A 13,259-nucleotide genomic window follows, 5' to 3' on the forward strand; every position below is an offset into this window, starting at 1 on the left:
TGTTCAGTGGGCATGACAGCCCCCCTCCCTTTTATAAACAAGGAGATCACGGGTTGGGTGGAGGGGCTAAGTGACTAACAGAACTACCTGGTAAAGAATGGGGACCCAGGTTTGTCAAATTTCCAAAGTTTATTCTCAGTCAGGCTCCCAAATGAAGAGAACAGACAATACAAAGTAGATAGGTTACTAGGGGTAGTGGAAGCAGGCAGAAGATATCCTGTTACCCTTGCATCTCCTGGCCTGTTCACCTGCCAGCCCCAAGGTTCTCTTGCATTACCCAAGTCCTGAGCAATCTTGATGTTGGTGGGATGACTTTGGGGCTCAACCTCAAGAGTGGGTGGATTCTGGAATTAGGCCCAAGGCCCAAGCCTGGTATGTTGGATACCAGCTGGCAACACTCTCCCACATCTTCCTTTGTTGGTGTTGGCCCAGTGGATGCTTGCCTCAGTTTCCCTGATAGACCTCCACTATCCAACAGAGTCCTCAGCCTTGCCCTCAGTCTGTTTGGCAGACACACGGATCCTATAACTGGCTATTCCCTTTGATTGAAGGAGTAGAAAGCAATACTGTGTCAGCCAGTGTCTGGTTGAGAAGTAAACCCCTCTAGGTATTTCAAAGAAAGAGACTTTGTTATAAAGCTATTGGAGGGGTTGGAAAACAAAAGAGGAAATAAAGGGGGCACTCCCCAGAAATCAGTACCAAAAGGAAGCCATCACTGCTCTTGGTCTAGAAAAGGAAAAGGGGGAGGAGTGGAGGCTTCACCCCCATGACATTCCTGGAACTGGTATCGGCACAGCTCCTACAACCCAAGAGTTCACACTCCTGTGGATAACAGAAGCCGAAAATGACATCAATTTCTTCTGGCCTTCTTATCACACACGTGTGCCTTCCAGTTGTAGAATCAGACTGGATCCCAGCGGGCACAGGAATCTTAGAAGTGTAGTTATAGGTTTCCCGCTCTACAGGTGCCCAGAAGAGTTTAGAACAGCAGGTATAGAGCTGAAGACCAATGACAATATCCAGGACAGGATGGAAAGAGCAAGGGTTTGGGAATCAGATGGTTTTGGGTTCATATCCTGGCTCTGTGTTAATGGGTTCTTGGGCAATTTACCTAACTTCCCCTGACTTAGTTTCCTCATCTGTAAAGTGGGAATAATAGTAATTATACCTTCCTCATAGGGTTATTGTGAGGCTTAAATAAGATTTACACATATACAGCACTTAATACAGTCTCTGTCCATACTAAGTACTCTCTATAAATGTTAGTTGTTGTTGGCAGTAGGGTATTTCAGTTTACTTCTCTTTCATATACACACAATCCTGTGTTTCTTGAACTCCTTCTTATCTCTACTTCCTTACCATTACAAATCAGTATCCACGTTCACCATCCATGAGTGCTTTTATTTTTTTTTAATTTTTTTTTAATGTTTATTTATTTTTGAGACAGGGAGAGACAGCATGAATGGGGGAGGGTCAGAGAGAGAGGTAGACACAGAATTTGAAACAGGCTCCAGGCTCTGAGTTGTCAGCACAGAGCCTGACTTGAACTCACGGACCGCGAGATCATGACCTGAGCCGAAGTCGGATGCTTAACCGACTGAGCCACCCAGGCGCCCCATGAGTGCTTTTAAAAATGAGCCAGGTCCTTGGAAGATATTGTACATTTGCAGAGAACCTTCCTGTCTATGCTGTACAAAAGTGGTACCCTACCCAAAACTGTGCTTTTCCTCACTCTCTTCACCCCAATTTCCCTGGTAATGTCAAGAAACTTAACAGGAATCAAGCAGGAGTAGAAAGTCTCACTATATGCCTGCATCTTTGATCTCCTTGATTCCCATGACAACCATTAAGATAGGGATTTTTGACTCTATTTCACAGAGGGGAAGACTGAGGCCCAGAGATATTATAGATTCAGGTACTACACCTCCTGCTTCCCACCTACTCTTCTCTCCGAGGCCCCACGTAGGAATTGCAGGGCTGGACTGCTTGGTGATGCTCAGCTCCTTTGAGCAAGTGTTTCCTGGGCGCCCACGAGTGGTGGGCACACAGCCAGGCAGCCACTGCCAAGCCCATCCCATCTGGAGTCAACTCACGAGACTCACGCGGCTAGGAGGGGGTTGGCAGCAGGAAGAGGACGGTGTGAGAAAAGAACATCTCATGCTCCCTTTGCCCACGCATGAGCCTCTCCTAGAGAAGTTGGATCCAGCCACTTTATTCTGCTTTCTGGCACTTAAAATGCAATATTGGGCTGGTTCCAACTCAATCCCATCTCATATGGGTTTATTGAGCATCTACACAGATGGGTCACGCCCAGGGTCTGACCTAGGGAAGCTTACGGTTGGGGGAGGTAGATATGTAACAGTAAAGGCAACACTGTGTGGTCAGTGCTATGTCAATGAAGCACAGAGCCTATGGGAACAGAGAACATGGGTTCCTAGTTCTGCCTGGGGAATAAGGGATGGCATCTCAGAAAGAATGGCTATTGAGCTGAGCCTTGAAGGAGGCAGAGGAGCTGGTTTGATGAAGGAGTTGGGGGTGCTGACCCAGGCAGAGGGAGCAGAAAATGCAAAGGCCATCTGGGGAGCTGAGAGAGGCTCATGTGGCTGACACATGGAGGGCGAAGGCCCTGGTGGCAAAGGCTGAGTCTATGAGAGGCCAGAAAGAGTTGAATCACGGAGGGCCTTGTGAATTATGTCTGTGAGCATGAACCTCATCCTGGGGACAATGGACAGCCACTGCTGGGTTTTAAGCAGGAAGTGACATGGCCAGATTCATGGTTCAGAAATAGCATTCTGTGGCCAGAGTGCAGTGAGGAATGACCCAAAGCAAGACAGGCCACTGAGGAGGAGGTTGTTGCTGTGTCTGTGGCCTAGACTGGGCAGTGGTACAAGGAATGGAGAGAGGGGCAGATTTGTTCAGGAGATACTTAGGAAACAGAAACAACCAACATAATAACAGTAATCATAATAAGCAAACATATAGAACTGTCGCCATGTGCCAAGCACCAGTCTAAATGCTTGACATGTAACTGATTTAGTTTTCACAACAACCCAAAGAAACATAACTGAAAGGGTATGTATCATATTTAAGGATTAGAGATTATATACCTAGTAAGTAGTGGAGTCAGGATTCAGTCTTGGGCAGTCTGGCTCCAGAGTTCAAGCTCTCAATCCCACATTATACTGCTCTTGAGGTTCCTGTGCTCAGTGGCTGATTAAGCATAGGGTGTGAAGGGCAGGGAAGACTCTCAGTTTTCACAGAAGCTCACACTCAGCAGAGCAAGGCAGAGCTGGAGGAAAGCACAGAAAGCATAGCCTGAATCCTGTGGCTCGTGACCAGATCCCTTCTTTTTGGACCCAGCTTTTTGTCCTCACTTTTTACTATAGATTGAATGTTTATATCCTCATATGTTAAAAACTAACGACAATGTGATGATATTTGGTGGTGGGGCCTTTGGGAGGGTTCTGCCCTCATGATGGGGATTAGTGCCCTTTTTTAAAAAAAAATTTTTTTTTTAACGTTTATTTATTTTTGAGACAGAGAGAGACAAAGCATGAACGGGGGAGGGTCAGGGAGAGGGAGACACAGAATCGGAAACAGGCTCCAGGCTCTGAGCTGTCAGCACAGAGCCTGACACGGGGCTCGAACTCACAGACGGTGAGATCATGACCTGAGCCGAAGTCGGCCGCTTAACCGACTGAGCCACCCAGGCACCCCGGATTAGTGCCCTTTTTAAAGAGAGCACAGAGATGTCTCCATCCCTTTCCTCCATGTGAGGACACAGCAAAGAGATGGCTGTCTATGCACCAGGAAGCAGGTCTTTGCCAGACACCAAATCTGCTGGTGCCTGGATCTTGGGCTTACAGCCTCCAGAACTATGAGAAATAACTTTTGTTCAGTTGTTTAAGCCATGCAGTGGATGGTACTTTGTTATAGCAGCCTGAGTGGACTAAGATACCCTTCCTGGAATCCTGTGGGAGTCTTGACATCGTTCAGGACCCTCAGCTCCTGATGAACCCTGGGATTTCTAAGCCTTTTCTCCTAAAGGGTTCCTGAGGACACAGAGATACTTCAGACATGGTCCCTGTCATTGACAGTCTTGCCGGGAGCACTCCTGCTTCCAATCTCTCCCTGTCCCCAGCATACCCCATTCATTAGTATGTCCTCTAAACTACCTTGTGAAGGACCTTTTATTTTTCCATTTCCAATATGTTCTGGACCAATACTTTTGTAAAATACAATAAAAATGTCTCAGCAATGTCAAATTGCTCTAAAGGTTTCTAAGTCCTTGCTCTCACCTTTTCTTGATGTACTTCTCTCATTGTGGACTGGTAATAGTTCATGGATTAGCCCCAGTTCACAACCCATGCTTTGTTGAGCACTGCTCAAGTCTCTGACTCCAATTCCACTGCCACCACTCTAGACTAAGCCACTTACCACTTGCCTAGACTTCTGCAGTAGTCTTCTAGATGGTTCACCCTTATCACATCCTGGTTGTCTCCAATCATTCTGCACCAAGTAGCTAGAGGAAGCATTGCAGCCCATAAATTGGGCCATGACACACCCTTGTAAACCCTGCTGGGGCTTCCCATTTTCTTTGGGGTGGTTTGTGATGGGCCCATTTCTACTTCTTGCTTTCTATTTAAACTCTCACTTTCCTACTCATTCACACACATTAGGCTCCACTTCATACCAAATTGGTATAGTTTTTAAAAATGAATGTACTCTTTCATGCCTCAGGGCTTTTGCACACTTTGTTCTCTCTACATGGAATGTGTTTTATTAGACATTCATTCATTCTTTGAAGCAATACTTCTGGGACATTCACTATAAGCTAAATATCATGCTAAGCACTGGCACTGCAAAGGTGAAGACAATACAGCCCCTGCCCTTAGGAGCCCATGATCATAGGGAGAGAGATAAGTTGACAAACACTGACCACATAGTGGAGCAAGGCAGTGACAAAAGAAAGCACAGGGCAGTGGGAGTTCAGAGAAGGGTTTCATAACCCAGAATGGGGTAGGCAAAGGCTGGAATAGGTAGCCCTTGGAAAAATCACCAACGAATCATTCAGAGCTCTCCCAGCAAGGGCAAAGGTCAGGATGAGGAAAGGTGATCTGGGCTGAGGAACAGCCTACGCAGAGGCTCAGAGGTGGCAGGCAGGGAAGGGGGGTGGAAGCACAGCAAAAGAAGTTTTCCTCATTGCTCAGCTGTCAGGCCTTTTCCCATGTCCTAAGGACACAGCACTGGTGCCAACTACCCCACACATAAATACACACCTATAGACTTAAATACACACAAATGTCAAAACATATATTGAAAGCCTTAAAAATATTATCCTAAGTGAAAGGAGCAAGACACACAAGGTCACACATTGTATGATTCCCATTTACATGAAATATCCAAAAGAGGTAAATCCATAGAAACAGAAAGTAGATTAGTGGTTGCCAGGGACTGGAGGGAGAGGGAGTGTGGAGTGACTGCTTAATGGGTACAAGGTTTCCCTTTGGGGTGATGAAGATGTTTTGGAACTAGATGGATGTGATAGTTGCACAACACTGTGAATATACTAAGTGCCACTGAACTGTACAGTTAAAATGGTTAATTTTATGTTATGTCAATTTTACCTCAATTTTTAAAAAATGTATGGAAGCCCATAGACATATTCATTCCACAAACATTTACTGAATGCCTCCCATGTGCCAGGCACTGTACAAAGCACTAGAGATTCAGGGATAATTCCTGCCCTGAAGGACCCATACATGTAAATAGAAACACAGATATGAACCCATGCAGACAAAAATACATGCCTCATGAAGACATACAGACATATTCACTTAACATTCACTTAGCAAATATTTATTGAGTGCTTACCACGTGTCAGGCAATAGGCCAGATGCTGGGCCTACAGTGGGGAACAAATAGACATAATTACTGTCCCCATGGCTTAAGGACACGAACACATAATCATCTACAGAGGCACACCCAAACTGAAGTACATACACACACACACATACCTAAACAAGGACACATCGCAGCCACATATGTTTTGGGTGGAAGAAATGAGCAGTAACACGCAGGCAGGCAAGCATAGCCCCCCATGCTCCCTGACGTGCACACACATCCCTCATGCAATCAACGGGAATTCCATTAAAAGGCAGATTAAAACTGGCTTGAGATTTCAGAGCCTTCTCAGGAGAGGGGAATAAACAGGCCTCGGTAGAAGGGCCTGGAGCATTGAGGGGAAAAAAAAACCCAAGTCTCACTTAAGTGATTTTTGGCAGAAATCAAATTAACGGCGAGACTATGGACCGCTGACAAGGTGCTCCATCATGCTCTGCTGTGTGAATGTGTTTCTTAGACATGTTGTTTTCATTAGCACTTCATTTGATAATGATAAATGGCATTTTCATTTGAAAGGAAAATATTAAAAAGTTCTGATTTGCAAGAGCAAGTTAGAATAAATGATATTATTATGTTCTGTCACTTGTTTGGCTCAGAGAAAAATAATAATAATGATAACAAAAAACCCCAACAGCTTTCCCTGCTGAAGAAACACAAACATTTTATTTCTCCAGTGAGCCATTTGCTCACCATCAAATCTGTCCTTGGTGCAGAACCTGCCGGAAGAAGATGGTTTAGGATGGTGGTAGAGAAATGCTAGACATCAAAGGCCATTAGGGTGACCTTGGGAAGTCCTTGGGTCCTTGTGCGTTAGGAGGGGGAGGGATTGCTCATTGGCTGAGGGTCTGTTGGGACCTGGGATGCACTTTCTTGCTTTTGGGTTAGATTTCAGCTTTCTTTCCACCAATTTATAGAAGCCCAGCCTCCTCTGAACTTACTTCAAGCACCCCAGAGTCATGGTGGTTGACCAAGTCACTGCCCTGCTTACAACCCGTGAAGGGCTCCCCATCAACTCCTTAGACTGGCATCCTAGGCCCTTGGCTACTTGCCCCTGCCCCCAGCATCAACTCACAAATTCCCCCACACTCACTTTATGCTATAGTCACTCCATACCATCCCTTGCATATGCTTTCCTTTCTACCCACATGGCACACAATGTCTCTGGACATCTCGAGTGAATTCCTACTCATTCTAGCATCTCCCTGTGAGATCTTGTCTGAACTGTCTTCCATGAAGGGGCCTTATTATTGCTTCCCAAGTCTTATTTTTATGTACCTTATCACTGGTGTGAATGCATGAAATGGCCTGGTACATACGAAAAGCTGCGAGTTATTGGCATGGTGGTGCAGTTGGTGCGAGCAGGTGTGGTGAAAGGGAGTGCTGGGGTTGCAGCTGGCCCTAGCCTGTATAGGGCTGGGTGTCTTCAAAATCTCTATGGCCTTGCCTATCCCAAGCTAGTGAGTGCTCCCTACTCTGGCTCCCACAGAACTCTGGACTATCCTGCCCTGTGATCAATCACATCTTAATGTTTGCAGCTTTCTGGGTCCATAGTTTTGCTCCTTTCTTGCCCCTGGATCGAGAGCTTCTTTAACACAGGGTCTGCTTTGTGTTCTCTTGGTGCTCCCAGGGTCTGGCTCAAGTTCTGCTCAAAGTGAGTATCTGTTAGGTAATCAAGTGAGGAGATGATGGCATGATGGCCTCTCTGAGAAGGGCCTGTCACCTAAACTTAAGTAGAAGTTGTGAAAGTTGAAGGCTGGGGAGAATTGTTGTTTGGGTGACTTTGTTCCTGGTATTTTTTCATATCAATAATGTAACCTTTCTTTTCTCCAGAGGTGAATCAGAGTCAAATAAGCTTGTTTGAAAACGTAGCACAGCTCGGTGAGGGTCGATGGCATTAGCATGCATTGGGAGATTTCCAACGTCTGGGTCAGCCTAGGCAACGGATGACTTTCCCTCCTGTCTCCTTTGTTGTAGAGGGAGCTTGGCGTGAGGGGAGAGGGCTGAGTCTGCTGCCTCTGGATGGAGTGAGAGCTTCTCAAGGTCAGTGACCACAATAACACAGGACTTTAAGGCTGTCTTTGGTCTTTCTTCCTAATCACTTGACTATTCACTGTCTCATTAGATGGCCTCCAAGAGCCCAGTTCAACTAACATGAGGTGAGCTCCCACAAAGTGCCAAATACCCTACTGGGTACTATTGGCAGGAGAGATAGTACACATCCTATTTTATAGATGAAGAGGCTGAGGTTCAAAGAAGGGAAGAGTCTTGTCTAAGGTCACACAACTGGATGGTGGATGAATCAGGACTAGACTCCAGGTCTGTCTTGCTCTTACCTAGGTTAAGGGTCTCCTTCTCCCATAGCATCCATAGGTATTGAGCCCTGGAATGGGTGCTGGGGGAGTTAAAGGGCTGAGTTAGTTGTGGATATTGGGACAGATAAGAGAATTTGTAGCCTGGCTGAAACTGAAGGTCTCCATAGCCAAGCCCTACTTCTGTCTCCAAAAGTACTTCTGCCTCCTCCCTGCACATCCCACATCTTGACCTGTACTCCAGTCACAACTAGGAGTTCTCTAAGCTGACCCTGCCACCTTCTCCACCCCATGTCTTTGCTCAAGATGTCCCTCCCACTTGGCAAACTCTTCTATCATCTTCACCTGTTAAGGTTCCTAGCATCCTTTAGGATCCAGCTCATATCTCATCTCCTCCAAAAAACCTGCCAGCTGCATATGGTTTGTTATCCCCACAGCACTATGAGCCTTGTGGACGTGGATTTCTTGAACTATATCTAACACATAATAAGTGCTCAATAAATGTATATGTAATGACAATAACCGTAGTATGTTCACTATTAACATGGTAACACTTGGGCTCCTGGGTGGCTCAGTTGGTTGAGCGACCGACTTCGGCTCAGGTCATGATCTCATGGTTTGTGAGTTCAAGCCCCGCATCGGGCTCTGTGCTGACAGCTCAGAGCCTACCTAGAGTCTGCTTCAGATTCTGTGTCTCCCTCTCTCTGACCCTCCCCCATTCATGCTCTGTCTCTCTCTGTCTCAGAAGTAAATAAACATTTTTAAAAAATTAAAAAAAAAACATGGTAACACTTGCAAAATTTGTCTAGAATGGTGCTTCCGACCAACTTTGGGTCACCTCCTTTGAGAATCTGTTGCTGGGAGTCACAGACCCTCCTGCCACAAAAGCACAGAGGAGTCACATCTTATGCAGAGGTTAAATTCTAAAGATGGTCTGTGAGGCAAAAATCACATGTAATGGAAATTATTCTTGAAAATCCTTTGAATTTCCCCTAAAGTCCGGAGCACATAGTCTCCACAGCAGTTAGTTGGTTTACATTTGGAAGCCATGTAGTATAGAAAAGCTTTTCTTTATAAAATGGAATCACCATCCACACAGCAAGATGTTTACCTATAAAAGAGGCATGAAGAAAGTCACATTTTTTGCAGGACCAGCATATTTGTGCCTTTACATACAAATTTTAGCATCATCTTTAAGGGGTTCATGGACCTCAAAGCTCAGGCATGAACCTCAAGTTAAGAACTTTTGATATAGAGCTTTAAAATGTGCTCTTATCATGCAGTAGCTTCTTTTAACCCTCAAAGCCATCCTTTGAAATGGATTTCATTGATACTATTGCTACTTTATAGATGAGGAAATTGAGATTCAGAGAGGGAAAATGAATTTTAGTTCGAAGACCTGGTCTCTTGTCCAATGACTTTGTCCAAAGACTCCTCATTCAACTGCTTTGATGGCCACCTTGGAGGGTTGTACTGACCCTTTGTCCACTTGTCAATGGAAAAGGAGGATGTGTCACCTTAGACTAGTTACCTAACCACTCTGAAACTCAGAAGCTCTGTTTGCAAAATAAAGATAATAATATCCACTGAGTAGTGTCCTTGTAGGATTAAATGAGCCATTAGATATGAAATTGCCTGGCAGGGTGCCTAGGATGTTGCAAGGGCTTCCTAAGGGTTAGCCTTTCTTCTCCATCTCTGCTGGCACTCCTGGGAAATCAAACAGATAAAAGTCTTCCTCTGGACAGTGTCATCTCCCCTCCTGACCCGCAAAGGTCTTCAAAGAGTTAGAGTCCTGAGCAAAACTGCTTAAGAATATGCAAATTATTTTTCTTGTCTTTGAAATTTCTGGATTCTCAATGCCATTTATTGAGCACTGAGTGGAGAGCAGAAGAGCAGGCACCAGAAGTCTGTTCATCACATATTTTGTGTGACTTTGGTTAAGTGTTTTCAATTCAAGAAGTGCTTATGGAAAAATAAATGCCTCATTCAGGCTTTCAAGGTCCTTCATCTACCTCTGCTTGAGCCCTCCAATGGCTTCCCATTTCACTTAGAGTAAAAGCTCAAGTCTTAACAAGGTTGTATGGAGCCTGGATTAGTCAGGGTCCAGCTGGCAAAACACAACTCACACCAGGTAATCTAGTAGAGATCACTTAATGCAGGGAGTTAGTTACAGAGGTATTAGAAGAGCTAAAAGAGCAACCAAGGAGGTGAGGCAACTGTGAGATTAGCAAATGAAGGGGCTGCTACTTTCCCTAGGGATGCAGGAATAAAGGGAGGGGCCCAAGGACTGGAGCTGTTCCACCAGAGCCTGAACCTTGGTAGGCTTGTCTGGTGGGAGCTGGAGCCATGGGGGGGCAGTAGCCCCTGCTAGATATACCACTTGAAATAGAGAGAGTGAGAGATATACTTAGCTTTTATTCCCTCCCTCTCTAATCTGCTAGTGCCTCCCATTGGCCAAATGTAACCAGAAGCCAGAGGGCAAGGGAAAAGTACAGAGAAGAATGATATGAGAGGAAACCAGCCATTGATGGCACAGGACCTTTACAATATGGTGCACCCCTCCTCAGTCTCCTATCATGTCTCTGGTCTCTGGAATCATGTTGGAAATCTCACACTTTGCTCACTCTACTCCAGCCACATTGGCCTCCTCAGGATTCTTTGGATACTCCAGCCCTCTACATTTGCTATTCCTTCCATCTGGATTTTAACCACTAGATATCCACATGGCTCCCTTCCTTGCTTCTATCTCTTTCTAAGAGGGGCCTTCTCTGACCATCCTAATTAAGTTTCCACTCTCCTCCCCCACTCCTTATCTCTTTGTTGCTGTATTCTTCTCTCTAGCTTTTATGACCATTTAACATGTATGTATGCATATAGTTTTAGTGTTCACCTCCTGTCTCTAGAATGTAAACTCCATGAGGGCAGAGATTTTTTTTCTGCTTTGTCTACTGCTGTATCCCCAGTCCCTAGAACAGTGTCTGGAAAACGGTAAATACTCAGTATTTGTTGAGTAAATGAATGGATGAAACAAGATCCAAATACTCCCTCATTTGTATTCATTTGTTCATTCAATAAATTCTCATGCAGTGGAGGGATTGAAGCAGGAAATGTAAGGAAGCAGTCTGAACAATTAGGATGCACTTCTGTTTCCCCATTCATAAGACACTGGGTTAGAGCAGGAGACCTCAAAGGACCCTTCCGGCCTCACCATTCTACAAATTTAAGAGTATTTCCCTGGCAGAAATACTTGGAAGATAAAATTAATCCTCTCCTTAATCAGCGGTTCCCACCTCTGCACGTGACTTGTCAGGGGAACTTTTCTCTGATACTCACATGATGTGGGAACTTGTCACATCTTCCATCTCTGGGAACATCCTCACCTGAAATTGAAAGGTAAATATTTCAGTTGTGAGTCTCTCTGTCATGACTCAAATAATTTTAAAATTGCTTAGATGTCTTTGCCTAACAATGTTCAGATTGTTCTAATGCAGGGGAAAACGGTAGTTTTAGACACAGTAATATTGATAGCAGCTAGTAATTTCCATGTATTTCTCACAGTTATTGGCACTGGGAGGATTATCAAGGAGAACTTTTTAGTTATTAAAAAGATGTTCTATGTCAAGGAACTAGCATGGCACCTGGCAATAGAAGGTGCTCACTAGATAATGATGTTTTCAATCATTATTTTCATGGAGTTGGGCTGGAAAATGCTTATTTCCTGGATGCTTTAATGTCATCAGGGATCCCAGCTCAAAGGTCCTCAGTAGACCACTTTAGAGCTTAGGGCAATTCACTGCAAGAGTGGCAGAATGTCTGTATAAATGAATTGAAGGTTTATGACTAGGGGTCAGAGGACAGACAGTTCAGTGTTGGCACAATCTTCCTCTCATTCATTCAGCAGATAGTCTCTAGTGCCTTTGTGAGAACAGAATTCCATCCCTGCCCTCAAGCAGCTCCTCATCTAGTCCAAAGGACAATATAATGCGCTGTTAACATCAGTTAATAGGTCTCAGTGCAATGGTAGGGGAAGGTACAGGGTGTTTCCATGAGTATTTAGAACATCAAAGGTGTTAGGGTACCTGGGTGGCTCAGTCAGTTAAGTGTCCAACTTCAGCTCAGGTCATGATCTCATAGCTCGTGGGTTCAAGCCCTGCATCAGGCTCTGTGCTGACAGCTCAGAGCCTGGAGCCTGCTTGGGATTCTGTGTCTCCCTCTCTCTCTGCCCCTCCCCTCTGCCCGTCGTGCTCTGTTTCTCTCTCGGTGTCTCAAAACTAAAATAACTTTTTAAAAAATTAAAAAAAAAAAAAGAACATCAAAGGTGTTTCCAAAACTACATTTTTATTTTTTTTTTTGACAGAGAGAGAGAGAGATGAGGGGCAGAGAGAGGGGGAGAGAGAGAATCTTAAGCAGGCTCTGCACTGTCGGTGTGGAGCCTGACACAGGTCTCGATACCATGACCCTAGAGATCATGACCTGAGTCAAAACCCAGCCGGACACTTAACCGACTGAGCCACCCAGGCACCCCCAAAAACTACACCTTGAATCAAGCACAGATTTTGTTTTGTCCCTTCCCTTACCAGTTCTAGCAAAAAGAGAAAAGGAACTAATATGGTAAGCAATTATCATAGCATTTAAAAGACTATATTGTTTATTTATGTGGTCATTTATTGTCTGTTCCATCCTTGAAGGCAGGGAATTTTACTTGTTCTGTTAACTGCTTTCTCCCCAGCTTCTAGAGCCAATTTAGGTGCATAATAAGACCCTGATGTGTATTTATTGGTTGATAAACTAGACCAGCCCAGTTTAGGCCACTGTATAGGAAAAAGATATAAAACTGGGCCTTGGTCAAGGGAAAGAAGTTGAAAGAGCCCTGAGGTCCTTAAAGTCAATGGGGTCCATGGTCATTGAGAGCTGTGCGTATGGGACAAGGTTGCAGAGATCAGAGGTGTGGCCAGATCATAGAAGTCTTGAATGCCAGTCAGGCCAAGCATCTTGACCTGTGTTCTAAGGCCCTAGAGAGACACAGAAATATTTTTAACTGGATTG

The 13,259-nt window shown here is 44.8% G+C and overlaps 1 long non-coding RNA gene across 1 annotated transcript in view; it reads left to right on the forward strand.

The window, feature by feature from the left end:
- The window catches only part of LOC131504750 (uncharacterized), a 133,921-nt gene that overhangs the window by 104,853 nt on the left and 15,809 nt on the right, over nucleotides 1-13,259 (forward strand). Inside the window, exon 4 of the long non-coding RNA XR_009258137.1 lies at nucleotides 7,879-7,944. This is a non-coding gene — a long non-coding RNA (uncharacterized LOC131504750). The remainder of the gene's footprint in view (nucleotides 1-7,878; nucleotides 7,945-13,259) is intronic.

Source organism: Neofelis nebulosa, chromosome 2 (genome assembly GCF_028018385.1).
Source record: "Neofelis nebulosa isolate mNeoNeb1 chromosome 2, mNeoNeb1.pri, whole genome shotgun sequence".
NCBI lineage: Eukaryota > Metazoa > Chordata > Mammalia > Carnivora > Felidae > Neofelis > Neofelis nebulosa.